The 17,962-nt window shown below is 46.9% G+C and overlaps 1 protein-coding gene across 1 annotated transcript in view; it reads right to left on the bottom strand.

Annotated features, from left to right (window-relative positions):
- Window positions 1-17,962, bottom strand: part of LOC119651982 (gamma-aminobutyric acid type B receptor subunit 1) — a 768,875-nt gene that overhangs the window by 743,738 nt on the left and 7,175 nt on the right. The window lies entirely within an intron of this gene.

Below are 17,962 nucleotides of genomic sequence, written 5' to 3'. Positions count from 1 at the left end.
TCCAAAGTTTCAGCTCCTTTTGCAAGGCAGGCGACTTTTCCATCCAGGGGGCGAGTGAAGGTAACCACCCCCCGAAGCTCAAGTATCCTTTCTCACCTACATTCCAATACGAATTCCAACACTTCATGTAAGGAAAGTGGTTTCCTCTCTCATTTTCCCATAGAGCAAACCTCTCCAGGTTTTCTCTATCCCTTGATGTTGAGGATGTAGGTAGGAAGCACATGTCACGAATCCTTTAAAAGCTGCTCGCGTGGAAGCATATATAACGCATGATTTAAAGAAAGGTTGAATTGTTACAACAATTTTGCTCTAGTTTCCCAACAACTTCAAAATTCGTCGTTTTACTGTAAGCTTTGGGCAGTCCAGGATAAAAAGCTTCTTTAGCAAGGACTCATGTTAGAAATGACAAAAATACGTGCACAACATTTATTTTCTATTTGAAGCTTTGCGACAAATACAACGAGGTTGTTATTTAGAAGCTCCTCCTCATATGTAAACCATCAATTGCTTCTTAACGAAGCACAGACGCCATGTTAAACATCCTTGAAAGCAATTCAACCTTTTGGAACCAAAATGATCCCCTCGCTATCTTAGTATCGAGTGCAACTTGGTTTATACCCGACACCATGGAAGAACAAGCAACCTTTCTGGCAATATTACTAAAATATGGGAGCACTTCGTGAACCCTGCCTTGCACAATAAAAAATTAACTGGTAGCGTCGGAAAAACCTTCACTCATTTGCTATGCTCCACCCATGTTTCTAGGGCGACTTACTCGTCAATTCCATTGTGTTGCATCTTATCTGTTACAACTTTCCTCTTATAATCACGTAGTTCTTCGTTTGAGATTGTGCCGGGCCACACTATTCCAATGAAACGAAGGAACCGATATCCGGTCTAAGCCTGCCTTTTTAGAACTGCAAACATCCCGGTTTTACCCCAAGGTCTTCTGTTTCGACCATAACTATTGCCCTCATAGACTTTCCAGGATGGATCATCCCCATTCATACGGACTAGGTGACCCGCCCACCATAGGCAATTTAACCTGATTTTACCAAAGGCGTGACATCGCTGATAAATTTCGCCATTATAAAGGCTACAGAAGTGTCCATCCTCCTGTAGGCGATCACGTCCCATAAAGCCGCACAGAGAGAACACTGACTTAGAACAACCTTTGTTGGTGCTGCGTACCTGCACTAGATTTCGAAAGAGTCGGAACACTGGCTGGCGCTTCAGATATTTTTGTTTTTTGGGGTAGAGGAGGTGAATGCATTTAGACACACAGTGTTGGACTCCCGGTGCGTTACGCCGTCGGACGACCAACTAAACACCTCCCCATCATCTGAGAGATAGTCTGGAACTGTTTGTCACATTATTTCAGGCTAGTCCCCGAACTCTCCCGCCTTGCGGAGCCTTCAAATCTGGGAATGCATTTCACCAACGGGAGGGGAGAGGAGGAAGGGAACTGTCAGTTCAAGGAACCCCCGGCCATTCGGCTCCTCCATCGGTCGAGCTCTATCTATCTCTCTCTTCTTAGCAACGGGAAGGGCCCGGACGTGATGGGCAACACGGCTCCATCTGTCAGCACTCCTCAGCATATCCTCGACAATACTGTCTGGAGAGAGATCCCCTGTATTTAAATAGAGCTGCTGACGAAGCCTACCCCACCTTCCACAAAAAAAAGTGTGGTGGGTGTCGTCTGCAACTCCATTGCAAAACAGACAATCCGGAGATCGCGCCTCTCCAATCTTGTGCAGGCAAGACTGAAAACTTTCATACCCACTTAAAAATTGGGTAAGGAAATAGTCAGTCCTACCGATTCAGCCACGCAACTAAGCTGCCGATGAGCCGCGCAGTCCATCTGCCTCTAGTTTCATTTTGCCACGAGAGCTGCCACTCGTCTAGAGTGCGTTCCCGTTCTTCGCGAGCAACCACCTCCCTTGCGCTTGTACATGGCCTGACGCTCCTTAGCAAGAAGTGCAACGGGGATCACTCCCGCGATCACCATCACGGCCGGTTCAGAGACAGTGCGGCACGCAGACGCCACCCGCAAAGCTCCCCGTTTCTGTACTTGCGCGAGGCGTTTACGATAAACCTCTTTGTTAAGAGCGTCAGCCCATACCTCTGCGCCGTAGAGCAGAACAGACTACGTTGAACTCATCAAGAGACGTCGCCTCCTAGACGTAGGACACCCAATATTTGCCATTAGCCTACTTAATGCCGAAACTCCAGCTGTAACCTTCTTCGCTGCTCCTTTGATTGGCTCAAAAAAGCTCATATTTGAGTCAATAGTCAGACCGAGGTACTTTACCGTTGGTTTTGACTCGATTCTTAATTCTCTTTTTAATCAAGATGACTACTTCGGTTTTTTCCAGTGCAAGGTTGAAACCATGAGTAGTCATCCATCCCCTTACCCGTCGTATCAATATACCGAGTCTGCTTTACGCCCGTTCGACAGTGCGTCCAGCAACAAGCGACGGGACATCATCTGTATAGGCGACCAGGCGCGACTCTTCTGGCATGTCGAGTTCAAGTAGACATAGGTAGCGTTCCAGAGGTCCAGCCCTAGGACGGATCCCTGTGCTGCCCACAACGTGACCTCCATCCTCTTTTGAGCCTCTAGTGTTGCATAAAGCAGGGAGCGGTTCCTCAGATAGTCCCTCAATATCCGTAAGAGATAGTTCGGCACGTTGAACGTATTGTCTAGTGTGCCTAGAATGCCTTTCCATCTTACGAAATTAAAGGCGTTTCTGACGTCAAGCGTTACGAGGAGCACCACTCGTCGAGTTCGGCGGCTATGTGCCGCCGCTCGTCGAACCGCGTCCATGACTTGCATGACAGCATCAACTGTAGATCTCCCTTCTCTAAAACCAAACTGCCGGGGAAATAAATCTCCGGCGGGACGTATCGCTTCAGCGAGCTTACTTTAGATGAACTTTTCGAGCACTTTCCCAGCAGCATACATAGTGGGCGGTATGAAAACGGCAAATCGGGGTCGTCTTTCCCTTTATGGATCAGCGCAAGCCTCGCGACCTTCCAACGAACAGGGAAAGTGCCCTCTTTCAGGCGATTGTTGAATGCGCCGAGCAGTAGGTCTGGCCGGAGTTGGAATACCAGTTTGTATATCTCTGCTGGAATACCATCCGATCCTGCCCCCCTTGCGTTTCATAAGGAGGACTGCCTGTTCCAACTCTTTTATAGAGAAAAGTGGACAGTCCTCTGCGCTCTCCGCGCCAACGTCACCATCCCATACGGGGTGCGCAGGAAATAGTGCCCTTACAATGCGGTCTATCTGCTCGGCCTTAAGTGAACAGGGTTTCCGCAGAGCCCCGATTTTTCGGGTTACCAGTTTGTAACCGAGTCTTCACGCGTCCCCATTCCCCTCGTCGAGCAGGTCTTGCCAGCAGCAAGCTTTGCTCTTGTTTATTGCGCTGCAGAGTCTCCTTTTGGCTGATTTGTGATCTGCCATTATGATGCATGCCTTCTCCCGGTCGTTAAGTCTTTGTGTCAAGTGGCGGAATTTGTACCACTCCTTCCGGAGCTCTGCAATTTCCGCCGTCCACCAATACATAAAGCTGGGCGTGGAAGCTCCGCAGGCCATTGTTATCAGGTTCATAACTGAATTGACGATAGTGTCAGCTGCAGTACCACCACCCCCAAGAGTGCCGTCCAACGAGACCCACCTGCTCCAGGAGCTTCGACAAACCTCCTTGTGTTCACCTTCGTGACGAGCCACGTACAGAAACAGCGCCGGGGTGGCGCAGACCGAGAGTTTGTGTCAACTACTTCGAAGACAATGTACTGATAGTCGCTCGTCGAGAAGTTTTCTAGAACTTGCCACTCGTCCACCAACGACACCAGTAGTTCCGAACCGAAAGTTACGTCGGGAACACTTCCCTCACAGCCTTAACGCCGGAATGTTGGGGTGGATCCCGTGTTTAAAACTACAAGTCCTGTTCTCGGCGCCATTTCGCGAGTTCGTCTCAGGTGCCGCATCACTTTGCGAGTCTTCTTCTTTGTTTCCCCATCCCAATGGCTCGTCGGATAATTCAGCCCTTGCCGCCCTCTTCCCTGGGCACTTTGACGAGCAGCGCATTTTAGTGCTACGTACAAACGCAAGGAACTCATTCTCTATTCCCACTGTCTTCTCATTTATGTTGATTTTACTCTCCATTTAAGTTCGTGTGCAAGGGAGCAGGATGCAATAGTCAGGAACGCATATGCCCTCGGGGATAAAGCCCCTAACTCAGTTTCCTGAGGCCTGGCCTACGCTTAGCTGGTCCCGGATCTCCCGTACAGATCAGCGTTCGCTCGGGGCAACGCGGTCTACTAATACTTGTTCAATACACACTACCCGACCAGGGTCCCGGAGGGCTGACTCCTGACAAGCCACAACCACCACCTAGGCAGAGCTAGGGTCACATCACCACATTGACGTCGGAGTTTTCGGCGGGGACTCCCAGTGTGTCGCGGTGTGTATTAGGTGTCATTAGCAATTTGCTCTTCACCAAAAAACCTTCGCGAGGCTAGTAGCTAGGACGCAGGTATTATGCTAGCTAGGGGGTCAGAACTACTGAGGAGGAAAAGATATGTAGAAGAAAGAAGAAGAAGAAGTTCCCCCTCTAGACCCTCTAAAAATTCGTAATGAGCCCCCCCCCCCTATTTTCATGTAGTTAACAGGCTTATTGGTAAAACAATTATTACCATGACTCGCATTTAAAAAGTATCCTCAACCCATGGGTTTATTCGCCTCTGGAAAAACACAATAAGTTGACAGCAATTGCAAGCAAATAGATAAATCCCCTTACCCGGGGTCTGAATGTTGATGTCGGTAAAAATTGTGTATTTAAGCGGCGTATGGAATTGTTTGAGGTATTATAACTTCTTCGTTAGTACCATGATGTGTTTTACAAAGGCAACCATTTACCTTAGATAAGGATTAGAATGGATGGGGTCACTCCCAGGGTATAAAAGCCGTAATCCCTCTTCTTCGTTTTACCACAGGGAGCCTAAGAGCCTTTCCAGCGTCCGAGTACAGAATTCTAGCCCCCCACAAGAGGATGAACGATTCCATAGCCTATATAACAACGAAATTTATGAGCGATAACACAACCGTCTGGTTGTAGATAAAATTCAGCTCAATAGGTTGCCGGTGAATGAGGCACTTAATCCGTATGAGTGAGAACAATCCAGCCCGGACAGTAAGGTATAAAGGCGTTATCTACGATAGAAAAAGAAAACTTGGCAGACCCTGCCTCAGATGGAGCGATGGCCTAGTCGAGGGCGCCAGGTAGCTTATAGGCATGTCGAATTGGAGGACCTCGGCGCAAAACGGGGTTGTCTTGAATTCCTCAATAAGGCACACTGGATATCGGTTGTTGCGCCGATGATTATGTCCCTGGCAACCGTTTGTCGAAGCCTAAGCTTTGGGTTGAACGCTAGAGTCGCAAGCCCTCAATCAACATCTAGCTAAATTAACACGTGATCCGTGGAGAAGGACATTCGGGGCAAGCGCTAGACATGCTACTACCCAATGTTGGGAAAAGGTTCGAAAGGGTGGGAGTCTATTGTCCATCTAAGACAATACCTCGTTACAAAAAGGATGGTTTGACAGTTGAATGAACACTATACCCACAACAACCATCAAACCATCTTTGTCAATATTAGGAACTGAAGAATCGATAGTGCGTGGCATTTGTATGGCCCACTAGAGATATTTTTAATGGCTTTAGAAGAATGACCCACAGGAAATGACAATGGAGAAGAAAAAATTATTGTCGCGTAATCAGATCACACGGAGCATCATGTCCAAACAGTGTTTTTCCCCCAGTCAAAAGGCAAACGAGAAATCATATTACCAGTATCTGGCACAATAGTTCTAAAGTAGCTTCGATAATCTTGAACTGAGTTTTCGAAAGCACGTGAGTTATGCCAATGAGAACCCTGCAAGGTCTAATTTATATTCTACAAAGTCATCTCTTTAAATCTTTCAGCAAGGAAGTCGCATTATCTTTACGGCAGACGGAGAACAAATCTGTCAGATACGACTGCGAAGCTGCTAGGAAGAAAGCGTATAGAAGGTATCAGTGAAAATACAATAGCCTTGAGGGCATGAAGGCGAACAAAAGTGGTCTTTATTCCGAAAGCAGGTAAAAAGGATCGTCTTTACCCTAAATCTTTCAGACCAATTTCCCTAAGAGAAAGTCATAGACTACTAACGTTCTAATGGCTCAGTGTCAACAACCTTCAGGACGGTCAACCGAAGCTGCTCCAGCTGAGGGATGAATTACGCAATGCCATAGAGAGTAAGCAAATTTAAATACCGACAGACACAAATTCTATTGTCATGAATACCACTCAAGGTTGTCCACAGGGCGAGGTATCATCACCGCTTTTGAGGAATATGGTAACGGATGAACTCTTAGAAGAACTAACAAATACTGTAATACAAGTCCAGCATTACGCTGACGATATTGTGTTAATCTGTAGGGGCAAATATGAAATTATACTGATGCAGGAAGGCTTGGCTGCGCATCAATTCAGCCAAAACTATTCACTAGGGAACGATGTTGATGAAAGCTTGACCACCTGAAAGTGATAAGGTTACAAGGCACAAAGGTGACGCGAGAAATAGAGGCCAAATATTTAGAAATTACACTAGACCAAAAATAATTCTGAAAGATGCATGTCGGAAAAAATGGGGTTGCACCCCGAAAATACTACTATCCAAGGTGCACTGCAATATTAAGACCTATCATTACCAATGGAGAAGTAAATTGGGCAGAAGCAACTGAACAAAGTACAACAGACAGGGAGTTACACAAACCCCTTGAGTGTGTATAAGTGGGGCAATGAGAACATGTACCACAGCATCCGATGCAGGCAGAGGGGAGCGATTTTCAGAATAGCTGGGAGTTTCAGGCGGTGAGTTGCCCATATCGAAGGAAGGTTGATATTCTTCCTAGGTGGCACCTCAAATTATTGATACCAAGGGATTCATTTCGATAAGAAATATGGAAGACGTTGGAGTAACAGGACAAACTGGGAGAGCGGAGCTGCGACATGTGGGTCAAACCAGCAACTGATTGCCCGCTACACTAACGGATACCTCACAGCAAAGGGACCGGACGCCCAGATCATTGGTTCAAGGAAAATGTACTTGGCACCAATGGGTAAGCACACCAAAGGAACTATTGGGGCAGAATTTTTGACCGACAACCAAGTGGGAATCCAGACCCAGGTTAACTCTTAACTGGTATGGGAATGCCTTAAGAGACTAAACGCGCTCGGCTCGGCTCGCGTTCGGGTGGTAGACAATGGGGTATTGGACGAGCTGGCCAAGGAGCAAGGACGCCTCTATACGGATCAGAACCATTCTATGAAATCCGAAACGGGTTCGTGGCTATGACATTAAACAATGAAAAGGAACCTACCAGAGATGGACCTGAGAGTGGTTATGGGAGGAACCGGACAGAAGCGTACAAAGGACTGGTTGAACCTCACCGAAAAAACCGCTGGATTGTAGTGAGAATACTCACTTCCACCTGCGGAAGCTAAGGCTATCTATGGACACTGCCTGCAGGTTCTGTCCTGCAACTGGTGCAAAATAGGTCCAGACACCTGGGAGAATACTTAATACCAGATGCCAAGTTGAAATACAGTAGAGAATATACTGAAATCGTTAAGATACACTATAACCAGTAAAAGGGCACAATAGCTCTTTAAGGACGCAATAGAGCTTCTTTTAACAGAATGATAATAACTTCCAATAACTCAGTAAAAGGTCGCCGGGTCCACAACCTGATCCCGTGTATTGAAAAAGAAGTCTAGCGAAAGCACGGAAAAATATATGACAAAATATTCTTACGTGGCACAGAAGAAATATTTGTCTTTGCTTTTAATTGAATGGGTTTCCTGAATGCAACCAGCGGTTCGGACGAAACTCACAATGTTCCATTGTCAAAAATTCACAGAGAGGAGACAGCAATTGAAGAATGTTTTTAATTTATTTATTTATTTAATGAAGACAATCACAGAAAACAAATTCCTTATTACATATTCTCCTCAGAGGGAGGAGAAAGTAAATGGCTTACCTTACGCTTAAAACAAGAAAAGGAGACAGAGTCAAAGGACCCAAGGTGTAGGGCGTTGTAGGACCGGCATAGCCTCGGGATCAGGAAGTGGAAATAAATCTCGAACGCCGCGAAGATTACTTCAAGAATGTCCACACTACGTGTACGGTACGGAAAGTAAAATCAGAGTTAGCAGAGCAGTCCATCAGGCAATTACAAAGTTTGAAATGAGTACACATATCAAGGAAGGTACGGCGTTGCTGTAAGAAGGGGAGATTTAGGGTGCGGAGTCGTGACGGATAATCAACCCGTGGAAGGTTCTTTTTGGAAAAGAGGTCCGGGTGAATTTGCATCGTACAACTTTAAGAGCGCGGCAGTCACGAATGAGGAAGGGGAACCAGACTACACAACAATATTCAAAGATGTTTCTGACAAAGAAATTGAAGAGTGTTAACGAGGGGGGTGAATTGAGGTAAAGTCGGAGGAGGAAAGTAGGATAAAACCAGACATTTTGGAAGCTCTATTGATGATGTCAACGAAGTGGGAATTAAAACGAAGCTTGTCGTCAAATATTACACCTAGGTCTTGGAAGGAGGTCAATAGTGAAAGGGGTTGTCCTCTAAGAGAATAGGAAAAGGATGTTGGGGAGGGTTTAAACGAATAGCACATCCAGTGGCATTTGTTGACATTCAGTGTTAGCTTGTTGACCGAACACCAACGGACCAAATTATCAAGATTGGACTGCAAGAGAGCAGCAGCGGAGACGAAACAGGCAAATAATTTAAGGTCGTCTGCGTAAAGCAAACACAGGCAGGTGAGGATGGAAGCAAGGTCATTGATAAAAAACAGGAAGAGTAAGGGGCGCAGTATAGAGCCTTGGGGAACGCCCGAGGAAGAAGACAAGGAACGAGATGAGTAGCCATGAAAACAAACTTTGCAGTAACGGTATGGGAGATAGAAAGCAAGCAAAGAGATAACTGAGGGCGGGGAGTTGAGTAATGAGAGTTTAGAGAGGAGAATGTTATGGTCAACGGTATTAAAGGCTTTGGAGAAATCAGTATAAATAGCATGTACCTCCTGTCGTGAAAGACCAGAAGCCGTAGATCTATGTTTCACGAAACCAGGCTGCTCGTTGAAAATGAGGTGACCGAAGTCCCCGGTCAACCAGTCGTTGACGTATCTTTCCAGGATTTTGGAGCAAGAGCCCTATCTCCCGGTAGGTCACAACTCTCTCCGCTCTTGAGGATAGGGATGATAAGGGTCTCTTTCCAGAGATGGGGAAAGTAGCATTCTTTTAGACTTTTGTTGTAGGTTATACCCAGGGGGAAAGAAATGTGAAATGTGGGAAAAAGAGATTAAGAAACCCATCGGAGCCAGGTCCGACATTGAAGTCAAGAGGAACTCAACCAAGCAAGGCGTAAGGAGAAGAATGACCAGAGATTCAGAGCAGTCTGCAGTTAGAAGAGACGTAGAAGGTGGAAGATAAGTAGGTGCACAGAAGGTCGCAGGATTGTTGCGGGGAGTTGGCAGTGGAGTCAGCAAAACTGATAGAAGAAGTGAAAGATTGAGTGAAATTACGAGAATTGCTAGTATCAAACCAAAAAGGTTTCAAGTTCCCGCGAGCCAGGGCGGCTTCAACGCTAAATAAGTACGTATTATGCGCTTTTTTAACCACTGAATTCACAGTAGAGCGCATGGCCCTAAAGTGAACAAGGTATACACATTCGTCCCCTATTTCATTGATGAAATCCTCAAATTAAAGGTGAACGAACATGGTCGGGGTAATCACTATAATATTGGAGACTGCATTGCAACATTGCATCCAGAATAAGAACATGGGACGTGCGAAAAATAAAACCTTTTTTAATATATTCCATCTAAAATACAATCACCAAACTTTCGCTTCTTTGAAACGACATTTTCCAGCACTGTTCAAGAAAAAGCTAACCATTGGTGCTAAAATTCTAATTCTTCCTATTTTCAAAATTCAGATCGCAGTGGAACCCATCTCTGTGGAAAATAAAATTTAATGGGCAGAAGATTTTCCCATGAATGACCAAGTGATTACAATTAATTCATTATAAGTTTCCCATTCGCCTTGTTTTTAGCAATTAGAACGTGAAAGTTTTCTTTTGAATGAGTCTTAAATTTTTAATGAGTTTCAAGCGATTTCCAATTAAGATGTTTGTGGCTAACCGGCCCTTATCTCTCCACAACATTATCGTTGGTCCTCAGATTAATTGCTCTGAATTAACATAATGAAATAGACACATAGGTTTCAAAGCTTTCAGTTACCATCTGCATTACAGAGACTATTTTGAGATACGATGACACTCCACTGAGCTTTAAATTTGTCCTTTCTTAAAGGTTCTCGCTCGCAAAGAGTAATTAATTAAAGTCCTCAATTTGAAGTAACATTACTTGTCACAGGAACATGGCTTATTTATGTAACTTTAAAATCTCCAATTTTTCAGCAAACCTCGAGGGGCAAGTTATATATCTCAACTTATTCAATCGACTGATATCCAATCGTAATCACCGATAGTGACCTTCCCCGACTTAACTTCTCAGTGTAGGAATGAACACTTAGCAGCGGGTAGCTGTCCTCAAGTCTTTGGAGCAGACCTTATGGCTTACAAATATTATTTCTAGGAAGATGTGTTAAAATCATTTCACATTGCTGATCTGACTAAAGATGAGTCAATAAAATACATCACCACGGGGTGATTTTCATCTTTCGAAATCCCGGAAGCAGGTCTGTAAAGATAGGGAGGCGAAAGGAAGGGAAGATTCCCCCAGGCCCCCAAGCCTAGAATTCTCCCAGAAACCCAGAATACAGAAACTTTAAAAAAAAATCGATCAGTTAAACAAATTGATGGGTGAGAGGGAGGAGAAGGCGCATGGTTTTCACCCCGGTCCGACTTTCCCTCCCAACTTGGACCAAAATAATTCTGACTTTAAAAACGTCAACTGTCGATGTGCGTAATGTCGGCCAGACTGTTTCCCAGGCAAAGGTGAAACAGCGTCTGACGAGTTGGCTTGAAAAAAAAACATGAACCAAAAAAGTGAATGAAGTTTCTCCCAAATTGGTCCGGTCCGTCATCAAAAGGATGCAGACTCAGGACTCCCTCAATCCCTAAACAAAAATTTAGCAGCTGTTTACTGAATGTGCGTAACCGAAGGGGCGCTGACAGCTGCCTCGAAAGGGACTATCAGTTGATTGTCCCTTCTTTTGCTTCGGTGTTGCGTCCAAGTATGCTCACAAGGGCTCGACTCCCCGAATTCAATCTGCGTAATTTAAAATTATCAATTATGTCCCAAAAAGGCGCCATAGCAACTCGCTGGCTGCAAAAACTTGAAAGCTAATCGCCGAATAAGAAAAGCTAAGAGATGTTATGATTGCTGCGAGTGTTAAAGATCGATAACCAACAGATCACTTACGCTGTACTTATAAGATTCCTACCGAGAACGATAACGGCGCCTGTGTCGTGCTGGGTACGAGTCCGGACGCAATTTTAGTCGCGGTTCATGTGAGTGGTTTTGGTAAAGTGCGATAGTGGACACAGGTGGATTCCTTAAGTCTGGCTTGAACCTTGTCTGCATTAGTGAAGAGGCGCATCGACAACGGTTATATCAAAGCGCATTGTGGATATGGCTCCAGGAGTTGGATCCTGGCCCGCTGCTTTGAGGCGACAGATCCACGACCTCACGAGAGCCCTCAAGAAAATGACGAGCCAATATGAACGGCTCGCATCTCTTTGGAGCATCCCTGATGACGAACCATCAACCCATGTGGACCAGGAGGAACGACTCGTTCCTTCGCAAATAATCTCCAAATACGAACAACTAAAACTACTTCGTAAGGAGAACCCCGGTTCTCATGAGAACCGAGAAAAAGTACAGTCGTTGAAAGTAAACTGCAGTCCGCTCGAAATAACTGACCCACAGTCGCTCAATAATGCACCCTTATCAATCCAGTTCACCCGCTGTGAAGATCCAAACACCGGTTTCCATCACTTCCAATCAACACCCAACTAATATTTCTACCACTCAACCTTAATCGACATCAATGAACACTAATTCAAAAAGGGTAAGTCAGAAAAAATCCTTGCCTTAGATCCTTGTATTAGATGGGAACCATCCCTTCTTTACGTACACGCCGATACCTCTTAGGCCGGTGAATCTAATCAGGAAAGACCTAAGCCTTCTTTATCGGAGCCAAGATAGCGGGGAGCAGCGGAGATTAGCCCACATGAAGGGAATGCTCCCAAAAACCCCAAACCTGAATCCAAGAGAGGGAGAAACCCGGGTGGGTAGTGTGTGAAAGCAGGAATCAGAATGCCCGCCATTAGCTATGCTAGTGCGGTCAAGGGCATTCGACTGGCCGTACTGCAAAAAACCAATGGCCAGCACTAAGATAGCCTAGGTAAATCTCCACCATGAAAAGGCTGCATCTGCGGTATTTGCAAGGGCAAGTTCCAAGGAGAACATTGAAATAGTGTTGGCTTAAACTGCCTGGGTGTACCCGGGGGCAGATTTGCGGTCTATAAGGAGGAAGTATGCTGGAAATTTGGGACTCTTCTTGCGAAAACCCAAGAGCTTGCATCATTCATAAACGTAATTTAAAATATATGTCTTTCAGAGTTCCTGACCGGAGACCTTGTGGCAATCCAAGTCTCACTGGAAGCCGGAGGGAGCACTCGCGGGGCTGTCATGGCATCGAGCTACTTCCCAGGAGACGACATCCGGATTCCACCGGAGCTAGTCGGACACTGGCGATTCACAGGGCACACTAGGAGAGCGTATGGCATGTGGACTATCCTATCCGTCTCCACTTTTAATCTTCTTCACCTAGAACTACGCAGAATCTTGCTCCTTCCTCCCCAAAAAAACCTCCGGATTATAGTGGAAATATTCACTGATCACTGCCGACTAAATTACCACCTAGGTAAGCTAGGGATATCTACGGATACTGCTTGGAAGTTATATGCTTGTAGTAGTAGTAGTATGTCGATACTATAGTTAAGAGGGCCCCTGTAGCAAGTAAAAGGAACATAATAGTTCTTTAAGGATGCAATGCAACTTCCCTTAACTTTCCAACGACAGGGAGCAGATACAGATGTCATACTCAAAACACTGTGGTGGTTTTTTGGAATGTTAGCGAACATCTGCTTCTCCCACTCTCTGGGAAAAGTCTCTGATTTCCATATAAGTGCAAGTAGCCGATCTACAAAAAGTGCAGGTTCAGCGATAAATAACTCTGTGGGGACACCTCCAACTTAGCCTGTATTTCGCTGTTTCTTGCGTTTGGAGGAGCAGTCCATATCCGCATGTCACGGTGACTAGCCATTTCATCCACAAGAGGAGGAGCTTCACTGAAAGTAATACGACTAAGAACCGATGTGAATTTCCACCCCTTGAGCTGCTCGTCATCGTCGATGAGTTGTCGACCGTTAACGTCCTTCAGTATACACTTCTGAAATCATTGCCTTCTGCGGCTTCTTCCGCTTCCGTGAGCAACGCAATAGCCAGTTTTTGTCACAGCGTACACTACGCTGAACTTTCCGGCATTTCGCTCGGAATCGTTGTTCGAGCGCGTCACACCCGCCATCATTCGCAGCAGTCAACAGAATTCGACTTTTCTTTTTTTTTTGGAGAGAGTGGGGTAGGTGCATTTACGCACAGAGCGTTGGACTCCTGCAACAGTACGCAGTCGGACTATCAACTAAACACCTCCCTAGCCTGGAGAAGCCTGGAACTGTTTGACACACTACTTCGGGGTAGCGCTCCCGGTCTCCCGGCTTCAGGAGCCTTCAAGCCAAGGAATCCCTTTCACCAACGGGAGGGGAAGGAGGAAAGAAGTTACTAGTTCAAAGAGCTCCTTGCCATCCGATCCCTCAGCTGGTCGAGTTCAATCTTCTTCGCAATAAGGAGAGCCCGAACATAACGCGCAACATGACTCCAGCCGTCAGCGCTCTTCTGAATCGCTCTGGCAATGTGGTGTCGAGAGAGCTCTTCTGTATCTACATGAAAATGATGACGAAAGCCATCCTACCATTCACAAAAGAAAAATGTGTATTCAGCGTCGTCCGCCACTCCATTGCAGAACACACAACCAGAAGATCGCGCCTTTCCCACCATGGGCGGGTAAGGAAGTAATCATAAGGAAACGTCTCCTACTAAATAAAGGACCCCCACCATTCGCCATTAGCCGACTCAAGACCGGGACTCCAGCAGCAACTCTATCCGCTGCTGCTTTGATGTTCTCGAAGAACCTCAAGGTATTTAACCGCTGGTTTTGACTCTACAGTCAACTCGCCGATTTTCTTTCTAGTAAAGCGTCAGCGTAAAATTGAAACCATGAGCAGTCATCCAGTCCAAGTCTGCTTTGCGCCTGTTCAACAGTGGGTCCGACAACAAGTGCCGTAACGTCGTCTGCAAATTCGTCGAGTCTCAGCGGATTATCGTAGGAAGCGTTTCAGAGGTCCGGCTCTAGGATGGATCCCTGTGCTACTCCCAACTTGATTTCCATCCTCCTCTGGCGCTCTTGCGTCTCACTGAGCAGGGAGCGGTCTTTCAGAAAATTCCTCAATATCCGCAAAAGACAGCTTGACGGCTGTATGCCTCGGCTCGATGAACCGGATTCACTGTGGATCTCCTTGTTCTGAACCCGAACTGCCTTGGGGATAAGTCTCCGCAGCGCGGATCGCTTCAGCAAGTCTACTCCTGATGAGCTTTTCGAACATTTTCCCAACCGCGTCAACCATACACAGCGGTCGATATGCAGACGGCAGCTCCGGGTCCCCTTTTCCCTTGCTGATCAGCGCGAGTCTGACCACCTTCCAGCGAGAAGGAAGAATTTCCTCCTTCAATTAAGCATTGAATGCCCCAAGCGGCAAGTCTGGCCGTTGGCGGAACACCAGTTTGTAAACTTCCGCCGGGATACCATCAAGACCTGGCGCCTTCTTGTTTGACATGGTGAGAACCGCCTCTTCGAACTCTTTCATTGTAAAAAGGGGCAAACCTCGACGCTTTCTGCGCTATTGACATCAAACCCTACAGGATGTCTGGGGAATAATGCAAGTATAATACGTTCCATCTGGTCGGTACTTAGTCTGCAGGGCTTCCGCAGAGCTCCGAATTTCCGGGTGACAAGCTTATAACCAACACCCACGGGTCTTCATTCACCTCGTTGGTCAGGTTCTGCCGGCCGCGAGCATTGCTTTTATCTATCACACTTTTTGCTGATCTATACTCTGCCTTTGTGGCGCATGCCTCCTCGTTGGCGTGAAAACGTTGCTCCAACGACAGAGCTTATGACACTTCCTCCGTAAGACGGAAATTTCTGCCATCCACCAGTACATAGGAAGCTTGTCACGATAAGTGCCCTTCCGGGGCGTGCAAGCCTCGCACACTGTTGTTGTCAGGGTCATTACTGAGTTTACGACAGTGTCAACTGCAACAGTACCACCCACTGAAGTACCCTCCAGCGCGACCTTGCCTGTTAGAAGAGCTTCAACGACAGCGACATTCCGCTGGCAGGCAGAACGCCGCGTTAGTGCACGCCGGCAAGTAGCGTCAGCCACTTCGAACGCGATGTACCGGTGATCACTTGCCGAGAAATCTTCCAAAAGTAATTGAGGGATGCGTGCGTCCCAGCCTGAACGTCGAAACGTTGGCGTGACTTCGGTGTTTAAAACTACGAGCCCGGTTCTGCCCGCATTTCCAGAACCAGTTTTCCTCTGGAGTCTGGCTGAGGTACGCCCCATTCAAGGACCCTAGCAATAAAATCACCGCCTACCAGGATTTGCCCCTCCGTGCCCGAAACAACGTCCTCCAGAGCATCAGTGCGGCATTGTCTCGCATCAGATAACCGTTAAAAAGCATTATCCCTAAACACCGAATTCAGACAAAGCCATTCCCCCGGGCTTGGGTAAGTACACAAAGTCGAACATCGTCCCGAACCCAGATGGCAGCGGAACGGGATGAGTTGAGATGCCATGATGCCGCTAATTAGCACTAAATTAGCCTTTACTTCCGCAGCGAATTGCGGTAGCAACTGTTGAGCGGTTGCACTCCGGTGCTTGTTAATTTATATGGGGAGCATGCTATTCGCACCTTAGCCCTTTCCAGTTCCGTCCTAAAAATTGGACACCGTCCCGAGCCGCCAGTGTGCGCGATGCTCTCACCACGATCCCTGCAGAACACGCAACTTTCGCTTTCAATGCAGGTCTTTTCATGGTGACCCCTGCCTGACCGCATCTCCTGTCCAGTCCCTTGGAAGTTGCTGACTCGTGTCCATAGTCTAGACACTTGTAGTACTTGGTGGGGAATATCCGCACTCGAGTTTTTGCAGACGTGATCCGAGCTTTGGTTACCTCTGAACATTGACGCTTTATGGCCTCTTCTACTTCGACCTTTTCTGTGAGGCAATCAAGATCTCGGATTTCTAGAGAGCGCATAGGCTTTAGACTAGAAACAAGAGCCTTCTCCGCCAATAACCCCTTGGCCGCTTCGCTGAACAACTTACTCAGCTTTAGAAAGCCTCTCCTGAACTGAGTGTAATTGCGCATGAAAAACATCCTTCCCCACTATATCGGAAGTCTGCGTTGGTGCGTAGGATTGTGCAATTGTGATACTCCTTAAGCTGGACCGGAATCTTGCAATCGGAATGTTATCAGAAACTGGCTTCCAGGTCAAAAGAGTGCGCCTTGCGGTTGGCGTCATAAACCTTTTACGATAAACAAGGAAGATTTTGAAGTTTAATCTTAAGCGCAAACTCACAGGGCTAGTCCCAGTCGGACAAAGAGAAACGCTACAACGCATACGTGAAGGGCGGGCATGGTATTCACTGACCACGAACCTCTGATCTACAGCAACGTTCAGCCAAGAGCTCGGCCAAACAGACTCATCAATGAACAGCGAGCCAGAGAATCTCTCGCGCGCGTGCTTCGCTACTATGCCTACCTTCTTCAACTCAAAAGTCTTTACTGAAGCTCAGAGAAGTAACCTAGAGCCATCCCTCTGCCAAAGAGCGAGGTGTGTTGTTGCCAACAATCAATTCCGAATTCGACAAACGCAGTATGACTGATAGTCAAACAGCAGCATTTCCATCAAGGACGAACTCATGTATAACTTACACGTCCCCCGGCGCGATCTACTGCTGACAGTTCTCGCCGGACTTTGAATAGCCTTCAAGGAAGATCTCCACGCGTCACTAGCTGAGATGCTCCGAGTACCAGTTGAACTCTTCGAACCAACAAACTACAAGGGCTCGAGCCGTCCGTCGTTCGTAGAAGGCTTATGTGATTTCGGCCAGGGTATGAAGTCAACTCCAGTGTTCGACTTGATTCAAAATCGCTGAAGCATAAGCGTCCGCACATTCGCTATTGACGTCAAGGGCCAACCCTGCGCCTTTCCTACCTACCTACCTTCTGGCGGCCTGGTCTGATTAGGTTTCAGGTTAAAGTTGCATAACTCGGCAAATCCTCACACGACCTCCTCGTGGTGGCCGCTGGAAACCGTCTTCGGGCGGGCCAAGAGTATGTAGGGCCGGGCTGGGAGTAGGCTCATCTAACTGACGAGGTTCTGCTTGTCTGCTGGTCATGTTTTAGGGGCAAGTAGATCTGGCGGGAGAATGGACCGAAGCAACAGCCCCTGCATCCTCCCTGCACCGAAGAAAGTGCTAATAGGGCCCCAAGCCAAGGTGCAACACCATACGCCGAGGGCTGCGTGACCAATGGAGAACTTGGTCTTTAGTATCCGAACTCTGAATACCTTGGGCACCTTCAGTTTCAAATAAGTCCCTTACCCTGGTGGCCGGGCCAGCCAGAGTGGACATTTTTCCCGGACTACTCGTGGGACCAAAACATGGACTCAATTCTCAAAAA

This window comes from Hermetia illucens, chromosome 3 (genome assembly GCF_905115235.1).
Source record: "Hermetia illucens chromosome 3, iHerIll2.2.curated.20191125, whole genome shotgun sequence".
Taxonomy (NCBI): domain Eukaryota; kingdom Metazoa; phylum Arthropoda; class Insecta; order Diptera; family Stratiomyidae; genus Hermetia; species Hermetia illucens.
This window is presented reverse-complemented; position numbering and strand designations above follow the sequence as displayed.